This window comes from Equus przewalskii, chromosome 3 (assembly GCF_037783145.1).
Source record: "Equus przewalskii isolate Varuska chromosome 3, EquPr2, whole genome shotgun sequence".
NCBI lineage: Eukaryota > Metazoa > Chordata > Mammalia > Perissodactyla > Equidae > Equus > Equus przewalskii.
Window position 1 is genome coordinate 86,688,932 of NC_091833.1, and position 16,827 is coordinate 86,705,758.

The 16,827-nt window shown below is 42.0% G+C and overlaps 1 protein-coding gene across 34 annotated transcripts in view; it reads left to right on the forward strand.

The window, feature by feature from the left end:
* APBB2 (amyloid beta precursor protein binding family B member 2) overlaps positions 1–16,827 on the forward strand; it is a 373,646-nt gene that overhangs the window by 313,083 nt on the left and 43,736 nt on the right. The gene's annotated exons all lie outside the window — the stretch shown is intronic.

Sequence of the window (16,827 nt, forward strand, 5' to 3'; positions counted from 1 at the left end):
CAGGAAACACATGTGCTTTCAAGAATCCCAAAGAACCTCAAGAAGGATGAATTACACCCCTCCACAAACACACCCCCCACCTAGGCACATTCTAATAAGCTGATTGAAACCAAAGGCATAAAGAAAATCCAAACAACAGGCAGAGGAAAAGAGAAAATGTTAAAATAAATGACTAAGTTAGATACAAAACTGGTTAATGTTCTACTGACAATAAAATCTTCACCTTTGGGGTGATCTTTTTTGGGTTTTTTTTGACAGAAACTTGCAGAAATTACTTACAACTTATTAATCTTCTACAAATTTACAGATAACTTCACAGAGTCTGAACCCTAATCACTAGTAAAAAGTAAATCAGACAAAGATGCATTTTCCTAGAGCTGGGCTGTCTGGCACAGTAGCGGCCAGTCGCGGGTGGCTCTTGAGCACTAGTCTGAATTGAGATGTGCTGTAAAGTGTAAAATACACACCAGAATTCAAAGACTGTGCAAAATAAAGGATGTAAAGTAGCTCATAACATTTTATGCTGGTTATATGTTGAATGATAATATTATGGAATGTTAGATTAAATGTATTATTAAAATTAATTTCACTTACTTCTTTTTCATTTTTTTTAAGGTGACTATTAGAACATTTAAAATTACCTATGTGGCTTGCATTATATTTCCGTTGGACAGCATGGCACTGGAGAATTAAGCAATCCTCTGGAGGTCCTGTTAAATATTGCTCCACTGTGACATTGAAAAGGGACACAGTCCTCCTTTTGCTTTGTTTCCAAGTTGGGGCTAATTTTCCTTACCACTTCTTATACCTGCCTCTCCACTTCCCTCTCTATCCTCCATCCTTCTCTCGACATCCCCTGTTGCTGAGCTCCAAATAACCTGCCAACTGCAACCCAAGTAATCTTTCTGACAGGTAAAGACTCGTTGTTCCCTGCTGCTTAAAGGATGGCATCCAGACCCCACGGTCGGACACATGGGGTCCCACCCCTGCCTGCTGCTCCAGCTGCCTCCCCCGGGCTTCCCGACTTCCCTTCCAGCATGGCGGCACAGTGCACGCACCCAGCTGCACTGGGTTGTGCCTTCGCCCTGCTGTTCCCTTGCCCTGGGCTGCCCTTTCCTGCCTGCTCATTTTCTAAGCCTCCTCATGAAACCTATATGTTTCCTTTGATTGAATCAGCCTTCCCCTCCTCTGAGTACAGCCAGAGCCTGTGGAAACTTACCCCCCAGCACCTCTGAAAGAAGTTTTATTTAACTTGCTGATTATGTATGTGTTTACCCACATGAAAATAAATTTTGCAAGGACAGTTATTAGATTAAAAAAAATTGTTGTGTGAACCCCCACATTCTTTATAGTCATCTGTTTTTCTCTCATTGGCTTTCAAGCTATTTTGTCATAACCCATAGGAAATATAATTTATGACATGACCTGATGCTCGTCCCCCTCCTGCCATCTCTCTTTCTCTCTCTCTCTCTGTCTCCTTTACTTACTCACATATAACTTATAGAAGATATTACACAGTAGTGCTATCTTCACTATGTGCCCTGCCTTTTGGGGTTTTATTTTTAAGATTTTATTTTTCCTTTTTCTCCCCAAAGCCCCCTGGTACATAGTTGTGTATTTTTACTTGTGGGTCGTTCTAGTTGTAGCATGTGGGACGCCGCCTCAGCATGGCCTGATGAGCAGTGCCATGTCCGCGCCCAGCATCTGAACCAGCAAAACCCTGGGCTGCCGAAGCGGAGCGTGAACTTAACTTTAACACTCAGCCATGGGGCTGGCCCTTGCCCTTTGGGTTTTTTTTTTTTCTTTGCTACTTTATTCTATTTATTTAACTTTTTAAATGCTGTTTGTTACCACTAATTGGTCATAGTTTGAATAACACTGATCTTGGTTAACTTTTCTAAAAGGTTTTTGAGCCAAACACTCTACCAGCTTAGTAACTGATGTGTAAATTTTGAAAGATTCCATGGCCAGATAATTTGGGGAGTCACTATATGCAGCCCCCTGCTCTCAGAGAGAGCCCTGAACCCACAGCTCAGCTGTTGGAGGCTCTGAGCTCCTGCACTCTACACTGTGTGAGCATAAAACACATTATGTGCTTCCTCCCCGTGACCTTCCAGAGGATCTGAGTTTCTGGGGTCTGCCAGGTTAGAAAACTCCGAAGAACACTGATCTAGGGGTTCTGAATGATGTCTCCATCAAGTTCTGTTATAACAAAAGCTAAATTTTTAGACGTTGATTTGCGTAGCACTCCACCCGCCGTGCCTTCCCTGAAAAGTGTTGAATTCTTAGGAGCATGGCTTTCGTGCAGCCCGTGAATATTGTCTCTTAAAGGATTTGGGTGACGGTGAAAACTGCATAGTTTGTCATGTTTCCCTTTTTGCCAGGAAGTTTCAAGTTAAATTAAATCCTCAGTTGCAGTAATAATATTAAACTGAACCGTATGACTCCTATTTTTGTGGATCAGAGATGGTTGAATGTGGTTTAAATTAATATTTAGCCGAACTGATTTACAGAGTTACTTCTTCCATTTGGTTTGAAATTTTACTTTTCTAATTTAGGAGCCTGATAGAATGTGTGTGCCTTTTGCTGTGAACCGCGTAATTCTTTTGGGAAGGGAATGGTGTAAATCAACAAACAAACAGAGTCCAGTTGTGACACCCCATTAACCAATGGAGCGTTTAAAATACAGATTTGTTTTCTGATTACTATTCAATAGTTAGGAAGTGCTGTGTATTCTGCACCAGGAGTATTTTGAGGGGGATTTTCCCCCTGTAAAATACCTGAGTGGCTAAAAGAAGAGCAAAGTTAAAAATATATCTCTACAGTCAGTTAATATTTATTGACCGATCCAAAAGTTGTTTGTGGCATTCTACATGAATTGAAAAATAATAGTGTCACAGAAACCACTGCAGCCCCAAAGGTTTGGTTGCCAAAGTGCCTCCACCACCAGGGATCCCATTACAAGAGAAGCAGCGATTACTAAAAGCGTTACACCTAATGGGCGGTGTGGGATTTCTTAATATATTTCCCCCACCAATTTGGTGGCCTAAAGTAATTATCTGTGCCCCTTTCTTGCCTAAAGGAAATGTTTTGATTTATTTCTGTATAGCTTCTAGCTAAAGAGTTTCTTTGTCTTTTTTATTGACATAAGAGAAGCTGTAGAAGATATTTATTAAGAAAGATAAAACCTAATCCTATTGATTAAATTCACTAAGTCAAGGGTTGAAAACAAAAGGGTGGGAAAAAATTCTTTTAGATAAAAGATAAGGTTTTAATATGTCTGTACTGTGTAAGTTAGAGTGCTTCTTTAAAAAGGAGAGAGAGAAGATAGTATATATCTTAAGTCCTTAAATCTTGGGTCACTTTTAATCATAATGTTGTTAATCATTCTCTTAAGCCTTGGGACCGTGCTGTTAGAACAGATTGTACCAAGAAGTATGTTAATCAGGACAGGAGGAGAATAGAAATGGCCGTCATCATGCAGAAGGGGCACCATCTTTCTTTTTTTTTTTTTAAGCTTCATAATTATAATTTAACCATGATTGTAACTGTATATTTTTAAGTTATCTGTCAAGTTGGCTTTCTTCAAGCCCAAGGCCTCATTGTCCTCACTCCTACCTTGAAGTGTCAACCTGTGGCATTTCTTTTCTCTCTCCTTCTTGCTCTATTGTATGGTCCCATCTACCTCTCTGGGAATTTATTAGACACCCATGTGTTAATTCCCCACTATGTGTCAGCCACTGTGCTTGGCACTAAGGATGTATCTATGAGCAAGAACTGCATGGTCCCTGCCCTCATGGGAGGTACTAAGTGGAATAATAAGTAGTTACGTGAGTCCTTGAGTCCCATGAAGCACTTTGTATTATAACTATCAAACCCTATACAAGTGTTATATGGCATTGCTGTCCTTATGGCTTAGTTCAGGGGCTTAGTTCAGGTGCTTAACTCACTCTGAGCCTCAGTGTCCTCCCGTGTAGACATGGAGGCTTTAGAACCTTCCTGCAGCTCGCGTGAGATAATAAATAAGACAAGGCCTGGCGTGGGCACCTGGCAGAGAACCCCGCCCCTCCAGCTGCACTGTCGCTTCCTCAGGCTCTCCCTCCTCTGCACCCCCAGGGATGGGCTGAGTGGGCTGGAGGCAGAGGATGCTGCCCGTGGAGATTCCTAGAGCACCTCCTCCCATTTATTTTTCTACCTCTTCTGTTAGCCTTTCTATCGCCATTTGTATCAGTCAGCACTGGCTAGGTTATGCTGCCATAACAACCAAAAGACTCAGTAGCTTAAAACAACTCTCATTCTGCTAAATGCCCCTGGCAGGTTGGCTGGAGGTACTGCTCCTTGTAGTAGTTGTCCTCATTCTGTGCCCAAGGCTGGTGACACAGTCGCTCTTTACACCAGAGTATTGTCAGCCATGGTGGCAGAAGGGAAAGATGCACGGACTCTTAAAACTTCTGCCTGGAAACAACACTTAGCACTTGTGCTCACATTTCATTGGCCAAAGCAAGTTACATGACCAAGCCTGGCTTCAGGGGATGGGGAAGTACACCTGAAGGGGACTGGATAGTCACACCCCTGCAATGTCTTATGATCTCTTTTATCTCTATAGTCATGTAGATCTTGCCGGCACTTAATGTTTTCAACCTTTTATTGTTCTTAACATTGTAGATGTGTATGTCTCCCCAGTTCGATTGTAAGTTCCTTGACAGCCAGCACCATGCCTTCTGTTTCCTTGTATGTGACTCAGCATGATGCTATTCTTATATTAGGTGCTTAAAAATGCATTTGATTGTATGAAGGAGAGAATGAAGGGAGAATAATCAGAACTCTTTCCGTGTTTTTTTTTTTTTTTTTTGAGGAAGATTAGCCCTGAGCTAACATCCGCCACCAATCCTCTTCTTTTGCTGAGGAAGATTGGCCCTGAGCTAACATCTATGCCCATCTTCCTCCACTTTATATGTCGGACACCTGCCACAGCATGGCTTGATAAGCGGTGTGTAAGTCTGCACCCATGATCTGAACCAGCAAACCCCAAGCCACTGAAACCAAGCGCACTTAACTGCTGTGCCACCGGGCTGGCCCTCTCTCCATGTTTTAATATAGTGCTTTATAGTTTGCTAAGGATCTGTGAACACTGTCTCCTTTAATCTTTTCAAGGATTAAAGGACATATTATGCTTTTGCAGATGAGGAAGCTAAGACCTAGAACTTTTCATGACTTTCTCAGTGTTGCACAAAAAACAGTGACTTAGTGTGTCTGAAACCGTGAATTCTAAATCCTGGACCAGTGCTTTTCCTGCCCTTGTAGTTGTTAACATGAACACCCCAATTTTTAACTTGTGCTGAAGATCACACAGGCAAAAGGAAAAAGAAGCTTCAGAAAAAGAGTTGAAAGCCCCTGACCAGGATGGAGTATATCTCCTGGTATTTGGGTCCCAGCAAAGCTGAGGGGCGCACAGAAGCAACTCCCAGCTTGTATTCGGCAGTCAGTGTGTTAGTTTCTTGTGGCTGCTGTAACATATTACCACAGACTTGCTGGCTTAAAACAACAGAAATGTATTCTCTCACAATCTGGAGGACAGAAGTTCAACATTAGTTTCACTGAGCCAAAATCAAGATGTGGGCAGGGCCCCACTCCCTCCACAGGCCCTAGGGAAGAATCTGCTCATTGCCTCTTGCGGCTTCTGGATGCTGCCAGCGTTCTTTGCCTGTGGCCGTCACTCCAGTCTCTGCGTCCTCTTCACATAGCCTTCTCTTCTGGGCGTGTGACCTCCCTCTGCCTCTCCCTTAGAGGCACATTGTGAGTGGATTTAGAGCCCACTCAGGTAATCCAGATAATATCCACACATCAAGATCATCAACTTATTCATATCTGCAGACCTTTTTTCCTTCTTAGGTAACATTTTCAGCTTCCAGGGATGAGGGCCTGATACCTTTGGGACCATTAGTCAACCTACCACAGTCAGGGTGGTGGGCAGCCCCTCTGCTAGTCTAGCTCTTTTCTCCCCTGCTCTGCACCTCCCTTGTCCTCCCCCGACTCGCTCTCCCCTCTGGGTGCTACAGATGATATGGTATCTTGGAAGGACCTTCAGAGTTCAGCACGCCCCCAGTGGATCCCTGGATCTGCCTCTTCTCGCTAGTGTGACTCTGGGCAAGTTACTCCCTCTGAGCCTCAGTGTCCTCCCGTGTAGACATGGAGGCTTTAGAACCTTCCTGCAGCTCGCGTGAGATAATAAATAAGACAAGGCCTGGCGTGGGCACCTGGCAGAGAACCCCGCCCCTCCAGCTGCGCTGTCGCTCCCTCGGGCTCTCCCTCCTCTGCACCCCCAGGGATGGGCGGAGTGGGCTGGAGGCAGAGGATGCTGCCTGTAGAGATTCCTAGAGCACCTCCTCCCATTTATTTTTCTCAGTGAAGTTAAAAACACACAATGTTTATTAAATAATTAATCATCCTTTCCTAGAAGGGTTATTTCATTTCATGGGTGAGCAGTTTATTGCCAGAGAACTATGTCTTCCTCCAAAATGATGTATGACATGATTTGGTATCTACATTTTTAGACACTTGAATGTTTTTTTCTCTCTGCCATTTAAACTTGAAGGAAGTGTAGTGCATATTCATTTGCACTCTGTTCCTTTCAAGAGATACACATGTACATCATGAGGTGACCTCTTATTTTTCCATTTCTAAAGTCGTATGTAGAATCTGATAGGTTAGTGCGTATAAATTCTGGTCAATTTTAGTATTTACTGAGTACTAAGTATTTAGTAATAAATACCATAGGTAATAAGCCTTCACAGCATTAAGCCTATGAAGAAAGATAAACAGCTACATAATTGGCAAGGAAACTAATACAAAGGTATAAACAAGAAATATCAAAGCTATTTTTTTCTCAGAAGTTTTTGAAGTTTCACATACATTCATTGTCTGCCTTCAGAATCCAAAATTCTAGCCTGATTTGTTTATAAAGCAGTCCTTTTAGACATTTGCATTATTTGTAGGGAATGTTAGGATAGTAAAGTAGGGGTTATTTGCCATTGCTGAGCTAATGACGTTAGGGGCCTGAAGTGCCAGGTTGAGAAGAGCCATGAGACCAAAACCAGGCTGTGATCTGTTAGTCATGTCTGCCCTGGACATGGAGCAGAAGGGCATAGGCGTGATGCAGTATGACTATTGAACAAGTGATTATTGGAATGTACTTCATCTAGGCCCTTATATGATCAGATTGCCCCCAGAGTCATCAGTTAATAACTTTTATACAGGAAAGGTAAAAACTGGAAGAAAAAAAGGGTCAAATATTAAATACTCTCATTACCTACCATCGTATCTGAAATTTAGTAGTTTGTTGATAAATATCTATTGAAGGAAGAAAGGCGAGAATTGTTTTCCTAGAAAATTATGACCATACTTGCAAAGGGAAAACTCATTTTTAGGACCTGACTGTGGCTCAGGAGGGCTCTGAGTTTGTAGCGGCTCCAAGCACAGACTGGTTCACGGTGCTCAGAATAACCAAGAACACCCGCTATGTGCGTTTGTGGGTAAACAGCATAAATGCAGGGTTGGAACATTAAATGTTTAAAACATTTGCATTGTCTAACAATGGGCACACAGCACTTGCAACACTGTGACCTTTTGTTTTTGTTTGTCACACCACTGGAAGGAATAAAATGGATTTTTAATATTTGAATCCCAGCCCCGCCCCTTAAAATTTATGTGTTCGTGGGCAAGTTACTTAAGTAACCTTGCTTACCTCCTAGTAGTAGGTGGCTACTCTTTTTTTTTTTAAGATTTTATTTTTTTCCTTTTTCTCCTCAAAGCCCCCCCAGTACATAGTTGTATATTCTTCGTTGTGGGTCCTTCTAGTTGTGGCGTGTGGGACGCTGCCTCAGCGTGATTTGATGAGCAGTGCCATGTCCGCGCCCAGGATTCGAACCGACGAAACACTGGGCCGCCTGCAGCGGAGCGTGCGAACATAACCACTCGGCCACGGGACCAGCCCCAGCTGGGTACTCTTGCTAAGAGTTGAGCACAGTGTCTGGCACAGACATAGTAAGTACACTAGTCCCTCTGCCCTCAGTTCCACGCCCAGTCCTCCCCCACTGGCCTCTGACCCCTGCAGGCTGTGTTTCCAGGCTCTGCCTGGGTATGGCCTCTGGGAGGTGCTGAAGGCTGGAGGAGGGAGAAGCCAGGGTTCCTCTCCCCTCTGTCTGCCTCGTGGTTGTGTCTCCTCCCGGCTCCAGCCACCTCCGCCCAGGCCCACGTGTCGTGGCTCCTCTGGGTAGCCCTGGCCCCTGGGCCCTGGTTCTGCCGCCTCCTCCCTTGGCCCTTCAACCTAGGAGTGGTAGGTTGCTTCCTGCCGTTGCTAGTCTCTGAGTGCCTCCCTGTCTCCTATTTGCTTTTCAACTCTTCCATCACCTACGTCACCACTTCCATCAAATTCCCTCTGTTTCAAATATTCAGAGCGGTTTCTGGTTTCCTGGTTGTGCCCCGACTAATAAAGACTTGATAAGCGTTTATCATCACATGGTTATGGTTGTTGCTGTCGTCATCATTGTCTCATATACTTCAGAGGAAACTGAGACTCAGGAGGTGAAGTGAATTAAGCAGGACCCACAGCTGGTGGGTGACAGACCTCAGCGTAAAACCCTTTTCATGAAATCTCTCCTTCTGCCATCCTTTGTATGGGCTGGTGTCTTCAACTCTGATTAGTCTGAATTTATACAGTGTATTGCATAAGGACCCCTTCCTTTTTGGATTCCCACACACTGGAAGATATGTCTGCTTGGCCGCGTGCTGAGGAGACAGCTGTCCTAACTGCCGGTGATTGCTGTTGGAGTCATTGTGTTGGGACTGAGCTCAGACCTCATTGGCGGAGGGCAGAAGGGGTCGTTGAGAATCACTGATTATGAGCTACAGAAAACAATTTGAATAATCTTAACCAAAAGACAATTTGGTTGTCTTCTGGAACTCCAAGGCAGGGGGGTGGCCAAGACTTGAGGAAAGAACAGGGTGTGAAGTACTGTCAGGGTGCACTTCTGTTTTTCACCTCTCTTCTTGGCTTCACTCTTTTCTCTGCTTCTTAGTTTTATGGTAGAAAACGACCATGTGCATTTCTTTTCCAGCCAGTCTAAGAGGTGCAGTCTCTCAATTTCAGATTCCTGAGGGCAGAGACTTGCACCCAGCATAGACCGGGTACCCACCCTGGTCTAAATTAACTGGCCATACAAGATGTCACCCAGGGGCCTGCTGTTGCCACATAGGTTGGGATGGTGTGGTATTTCCCAGAAATGGGAACCAGGACAGACAAGCCAACAAGTGTCCACTATAGAGCTCATTTCAAGATTTCACACAGCCTAATTTATAATCATAGGAATAGCAACTGCCATATTTGGGCGCCTACCATTTGCCAGGCACAGTGCTAATTACATTATATCTAGTTTTGTTTGTTTGGTTGGTTTTTTAATTTTAATCCTTACAACAGCCTTAGGAGGCAGGTTTTATTATTTGTATTTTGTAGATGAGGAAAGGCCAAAGGGAAAATTATGTATTTGTGCAATATAAAGCTGCACAGGCCAAATAAATGTTAAGGGTCTTTGCTCGTGGTAACAATTAAAATATATCAACTCAGAGAGGCAACACTGGGGAGCTAATGCTGATGAGGAGTTACAATTAGTGGCTAAGTATACCTTTGATTAACAGACAAAAGTGGTGTGGGGAGAAATCACCGTAATTTGTTATTTGGACAAGAAATATATTTTAAAGTAAGAGGTCCCTTGGTGGCTAAAATAGTAAAATGGCCCTTTGTTGTTTAAAATGATCAATTTGGTCCAACCTCCACTCTTTGAAAATAAGAAATTTTGCTTGAGGTAAGTAATTTGGCTCCTTTGTGGAAAGTCCCTTCAACTTCTAAGATGATTCAGGGTTTGGAATTACTGATTCAGTCTTCTGACTATATCAGGAGTGTTTAAATATACATTTTCTACTCAATAAGTCATGAATTCGTTTAATTTATCATCAGTGCACTCAGAATTCATCAAAGTAGACTTTGAGCTGTGTGAGCATTTGCTTCTCTCCTTCTGCTTAATTCTGATACATCTATTCTAAAAATGGGATTGCTTACTGTCAAAATTGGTCATTGGGTTGTTGTGTTCCCGAAGAGAAATTATGATACGTGGTTAAATGATTTAGTTTCCCCTCTTTTCCTCAAAAATTTTCTACATGAGTGGAGAAAGTGGCATCCGTGGTCCTGTAGACCAGTGGTGCTCAGACTGGAGCACCCATCTGAGTCAGCTGGAGATCTTTATAAAGCAGATGCCTGAGTCCCATCCTCAGAGTTTCTCATTCAGTAGGTCTGAGGTGGGGCCTGAGAACTTGCATTTCTAACCAGTTCCCAGGTGAGGCTAACTTTATCTATAGACCACATTTGAAAACCCCTGCTCTAGGCTGAAGAGAGGATTTGTTGAGAAGAGGCACAAATGCCATCAGTCTTGTAGCTTTAAGAGAAAGCAGTGGGGGTGGCAGATTTAAATAATTAGTCTGTTCACCAGAAGGCTCTGCTCTTGGCTAGGAACTCAATTTGGAATATATGAGTTCCCTTTCTTTAAGGGGTGAAGATAATACACAGAGGAGGACTTGCCATTATGGTAATGAGGTTTAAAATTTAAGACACCCTCTCAAGGCCCTGGGGAGGGGCCCTAGCAATGAGTTCACATGGGTTTTGTAAAATTTGAAAAAGGAAGATATTTTTGTATTCTTTTTCTTAAAGAGGGCACCAGAAATTATCTAAGCTTTAGCTCTCGTAAAACCTGAAACAACTCTCTGATAATTAATTAGTATAATTAGCTAATGTATATGAAAGGAATACAGTTTGTAACAAAGAGAAATTTTTTTGTAGGTTAAGCAGTCTCTAAGTGCCAGAAATAAGGGAACATGGGGACATCATCTCAGAGGACATGACCCTCCTGTGTGAACCTTGTGTGGAACGTACTTTAACTGAATGAGCTCAGTGGAGCATTTAGGCAGATGAAAATCCAAGTTGATCTTAGCTCGCCCACTAAATAATCAGCCTGCTCTGTGTGCTATATTTCATTATCTATTTATTTGTTTTATTTTATTTATTTGTGACAAGAGCAGAAGATTTGGAGAATCAGACAGGTTCAAGTTTGGCTTCACCGCTTATAAATAAATTCACTCATTCTCTCTGAGCCTATTTTGTCTGTAAAAAAGTGATAGTAATAACAATAATTGCCAGCTTAATAGGGCTAATGGGGTAATGAAATGATGATAGGAGCATACATTTGTTCATATCTGAAAATATAAAATGCTACACAAATGTTAGTAATTAGTAACAGTGTTACACAGGTAGTACACTAATAGTTCACATTAATTGATGGCTAAAGGGCTTTACTGCTAGATCAAGAGTCAGCAACCTTCTCCTGTAAAAGGCCAGATTATACATATTTTAGGTTTTTGGGGTCATTCTGTGTGTCTTAACTACTCAATTCTGCCACCGTTAGGCAAAAGCAACCATAGACAAGATACAAGTGAATGAGCATGACAGTGTTCCAATAAAACTTTATTTATAAAAACAAGGGCAGCTGTGCTAGGTAATGTATCAAAATGCCACTGTCCTTCATAATTAAGAACTTGCAATTGAGCATGAAGATAAAACGAATATTTGCAATTGTAAATGATGTTTTAATTTAAACTCAATATTGCAGGATCAAAATGCTGGCAAATTTTGTCTGCTTTACTTTCCATAGTCCCCTGATGTAGCTGATATCTCTTTAGGGGATGAGGGCATGTAAGTGGAATAGGGCAGGCAAAGTAGGGAGAAGGGGGAAGTCAAGGTCATGAACAGTTAACGGTCAAAACAGCAGCTTGTTTCTTGTTATGCTTCCTGGCTCTGGAAGTGGCAATAACAGGGTGAGCTCCTGCTTAAACTGTCTCTAGGATTCAGCCTCAACAGCAAGCTCCTAAGAATGGTGTTTTGTGACCACCAAGAAATTAAGTGGTTCTATTTTATAATCTCCTAATTATTTTTTTAAAAATCACTGCTATGCCCAGGTCCATGAATGTTGAAAAACCAAAATAAACCAAAGGAGTTTTAGGGAACCCATTAAAAGGCAGTTGCCCATATACCTGGAAAAGGAAGTTAATCATGAACCATGAATAAAGTTGCCATAAACATTCACATACAGATTTTCGTGTGAACATAAGTTTTCACTTCTTTTGGGTAAATTCCTAGGAGTGGGATTGCTGGGTCATTTGGTACCAGTATGCTTAACTTTATAAGAAACTGTCAAGCCACTTTTTGAAGTAGTTGTACCATTTTGCATTCCCACCAGCAGTGTAAGAGAGTTCCAGTTGCTCAGCATTGCCACTGCCACCTGATATTGCCAAGTTTTGTTTGTTTGTGGAGTTTTATTGCTGTTATTTTAGCATTCTAGAATGTTTGAAGTGGTAACTCCTTGTTGTTTTAATCTGCATTCTCCTAAGGAATAATGATGTTGAGCATCTTTTATGTGCTTGTGAAACCCATGTATCTTCTTTCGTGAAGTGTCTGTTTAAATTTTTTGCTCATTTAAAAAATTGGGTGGTTTGTTTTCTTATTATTGGCTTTATTTATAATTGCCCACACTGGAAACAACACAAATGGCCATCAACTGGTAGATGGATAAACAAACTGTGGTACATCCATACAGTGAAATTCTCAGCAATAAAAAGGAATGAGCTACTGATGCATGCAGCAGGTATGCTAAGCAAAAGAAGCAAGATTCAAAAGCTATATATGATACAATTCCACTTGTATGACATTTGGGAAAAGGCGAAACTGTAGAGATAGCAACCAGATCAGTCGTGGGCTAGAGGGGAGGGAAAATACAATTTTTTCAAGAATTTCTTTTGGCTTCACTCTACCAGCCTCTACCCTCTTACCCCTGCCCCCACCTTCCCAACTATGGATTTAGTATCAATTTAAGCTTGAATTTCTAAGGCAGAAACACAAACATGATTTTTCTCTAACTTTAATCATGGAAATTGCTAGACAGCAGGCAGTTCCCTTGGCCCTCCATTTTCATTCCTGAGTGAGCGTGAAGACAGCCTGGCTGTGTCTTCATCCTCATGCTTTCAGTGCCCTGCTCCTCCCTGCAGTTCTTTCCAGAGAGAGCAAAGCAAGGAAGTTGAGTAAGGAGACGGTTGAGCAGATGCGTTGGAAGAATTGAGCGTTTTGCTGGTTCTATTAGGATTCTGAATCATAGAGGGTAACCATTTATGCTCACTTCCCACCACCTAGCAGTTGGGAACATGAGGACTGTTGATTGAGGTGGGGAGAGGTGATTGAGGTGGGGAGAGGAAAAATAAGTCAAATCTCTTTATAGTACAGTGAATACCGGGGAATTGCCCAGGGTCCTTGTTCTAGTGGGAGGTTCTGTCTGCTGAATATTGCATAAAGAAAATGAGCTATGCTCCCTGCCTAGGGCTTGGAAATGTCTTCCACTTACAAAGATTTTTGTTGTACACATTTATTATGAATAGCCTTTGCGTTTTATAGGGCAGAACAGGGAAGACTCCAGACCATTGGGCAGGAAAGTTTTTTGTTTTTTGGGTTTTTTTCTAATTTTTTGTTAGAGCTGAGTTAAAGAGATACCATAGTAAAACCAGGAGGTCTTTAGAATAAAGTTGCATCCTTATGTGAGTGCAAATAAAGCTTCTGCTGTATCTGATGAGCTTTGTGGGGTGGTGGGGGTTCTTTTACAAGTGCATGTTAGGGATTCCTCCAAGAGCAACATCAGGTGCAAAGTCCTTTAAACTAAGTTAAGAAATACTACTCTTGGTCCACAAGTCCCTGGCTTTCGTTGCCTGGATTCATTGTAGATCTGAGCTTGAATTCTTTTTTGCTGTTTATTTGTCCTTGTGACTGTCATTTGGCTAATTTGCATCTGGGTTCTTGCCACTCAAAGTGGAGTCTCTGGACTAGAGCATCAGCATCACCTGTGAGCTTTTTAGAAACACAAGCTCCTCCCCAGACCTACCAAATCAGAATCGGCATTTTAACAAATCCCCACAGATGCATTTGTACATTGAAGTTTGAAAGGCACTGATCTAGGTCAAGGTCCTGCCTAAACATTCCACCTGCTCTGTCGATAACCTTGTTAGGTTCATGTGTGACCCTCAGAAGGGCACCCCTGGTGGATTCTCCTGATGTCCATGTGGGTGTGAGTGTGGGTGTATGTTACCTTCCTACAAATGAACTTAATTTATTAAATGCTCAGTGCTGAGCTGGGCGCCAGATACAAAACCAAAGAAAGCATGGTTGAGCTTCAAGCAGCTCAGAGTCTAGTGGGGGATGCAGAAAGAGCTACAGCATGGCATTGTCCAGGGTCTTTATCTTATCATTTGACTTCCTTCACCCATGCAGAGTACGAGTCTCCTCTGGAAACAGTTTTCTCAGTGTACAGTCCACAGGTCACCTGCTTCAATTGTTTGGGTCAGAAGGGGGGTGCTTATGTGAAAAGAGCAGGGGGTAGTTCCAGACCAACTGAACTGTACTCTTGGGGCAAGACCCTGGCTCTTCATTTTAACGATTATTATGCACATTATAATTTGAGAACCACTGTAAGGATCTTTGAGGATGTATTTAAGGATTGTTCAAATTCTTATTTATATATTTTCCAGTAGCATGTTTTCTAGGAGAAAATTAAAATACTTTGTTCTATAATGAGTTAACAGCATGAATATTGTTATGACAGTCCCGTGACTTTCTTGTTTAATGTTTACACTCATCTAATCAAACAAATTGAAATTGGATTATGGCTGTTGCACATTATAGCAGTTATTATCCAGTTTAAATGCAGGTCTGAAGGAAATAAAATTGATTTTTCTATGCTACTTGGGGACATCATAGGTTATTGGTGTGCTGGTTGAATTTTCAATTAGATTTGTATGGAGGAGAGAAAGATTAGTGGTTGGTTTTTTTTAAATTCTCTTAATGTATTATGTAAATAAACTGTAATATTTCATTCTAATTAGGGAGTCAGATGACTTTTAAAGTTTGGTAATCTGCTTCCATATTTTTATTTAAAGCATGTCAGGTTTTTAAAGTGGATAATAATTTTGAGGAACATTTTTATTTTTAGAAAGAATATAATAGAGTAGAACAGCATTATAGCACTCAGTTACTGCAGGACCAGCTATCTTATTTTTCATGGAATGAGCTGCTATATGTACCAGAATTGCACAGATAACTGAACCTATCTTTCTATAAACCAAACCCTTTTTTAAAAATTGCCTTCCTTCTGCAAACACCTTTTGTGCACCTGCTCTGTGTAAGCACCATGCCCCATGCTAGGGATTCAGAGTTGATCTGCAGAGGTCCGTCACAATACCTTCAGTACCACCGGCCACTGCCAAAGCAGAGCGATGGGCCAGAGAACACAAAGGCAAGAATGACATCTTAGGGAGTAGGGAAAGGCTTCATGGAAGAGGTGACATTGGATTTGGAAATGGAAATTTATTCTTTAAATTGTAAAGGCATTACACACTCATTTTTAAAGTACCCATAGAAAAAATAGTTATTCAGTTTTATCATTATTAAATGTATTAAGCACTTCCTGTGTGTCAGGAAATGTGCTTGCTGCTCAAATTACAATGGGGAACAGTCATAAGACCACCCTTAGGTTCAATAACTTGCTGGAAGGACTCTCAGAACTCACTGCAAGCTGGTAAACTCACAGTTAGGGTTTGTTAGAGCTAAAGGATACAGACTAAATCAGCCAAGAGAAGAGGTACATAGGGCAGAGTCCAGGAAATTTTCATACATGGGGCTTCAGTTGTCTTCTCCCCTTGGAGTCATGGGCAGCATCACTTTCCCAGCATCGATGTGTGACACCGTTCACAGAGTACCACCAACCAGGGAAGTTTATTCGAGCCTTGGTGTTAGACTATCTAGTGTGACCCCAGACTCCCAGGTAAACAAAACCTCTCATGTCAGGGATGACATTCCGCGGTCTTAGAGATCACCTTCCAGGAGGGGAGGGCAAAAGCCAGCCCTCTCTTTGGCCAAGGTTGAATTCTTTACAGGAACAAAACCAGACACTACTCTCAGTTTATAAAACTCACCATGAAGTGAAGGAGATGAGGACCATGAAGAAAAAGTCTGGGATGCTTGGGGTTGTGGGGCTGGCAGGACTTGTCAAGCATGACTTTCCTGCCAGCAGACCCTCAGCTGTCACACTGTGCTGTCACCTGTGGGCATCTGGCAGCCCCATCTAATTTGTTGCTTCCAGTCAGCTGTAGTCAGATAATCAGATAACCAAACTGACTATTATGTGTAAGGAAGGAAGGGCTGCCCCTGAAGGGGTGACAGGTGCAATCCTGTGAAATTGGTTCATGTTTCTGGACTTGGTGATATCTGTTCTGGCTGCTGAACTCCAAGCCTCAGACCCACCCCCACCCCCACTTCCAGTTTGGGCTGTGTTCCAAACAATTATGGTTGCCAGAGTGTTTCATTGTAAACAACTCTTCTAAATAACTGAGCTGTTACTGGTCATAGATTCAGATACACTGTGAATTAAATCATGCCCCCCTTGAAAGACAACCATTAACCAGAAAAGCCTAATATAAAATTGTCAGCACAGAGCCTGGCACTTAGGAAGAGCTTAATAAATGTCCAATAAATGAGATGTTAATCCTTTTTAAAAATATTAACATTAAAACGAGTTTCACCTGTGGTGTGTTTTTACTAAACCCAGATAAGATCTCCTAGTCACATACTCCCTTGATTTTCCCTGTATGTTTCCTATTTTCTGTTCCTTTCCCTATAAAAGGAGTGTA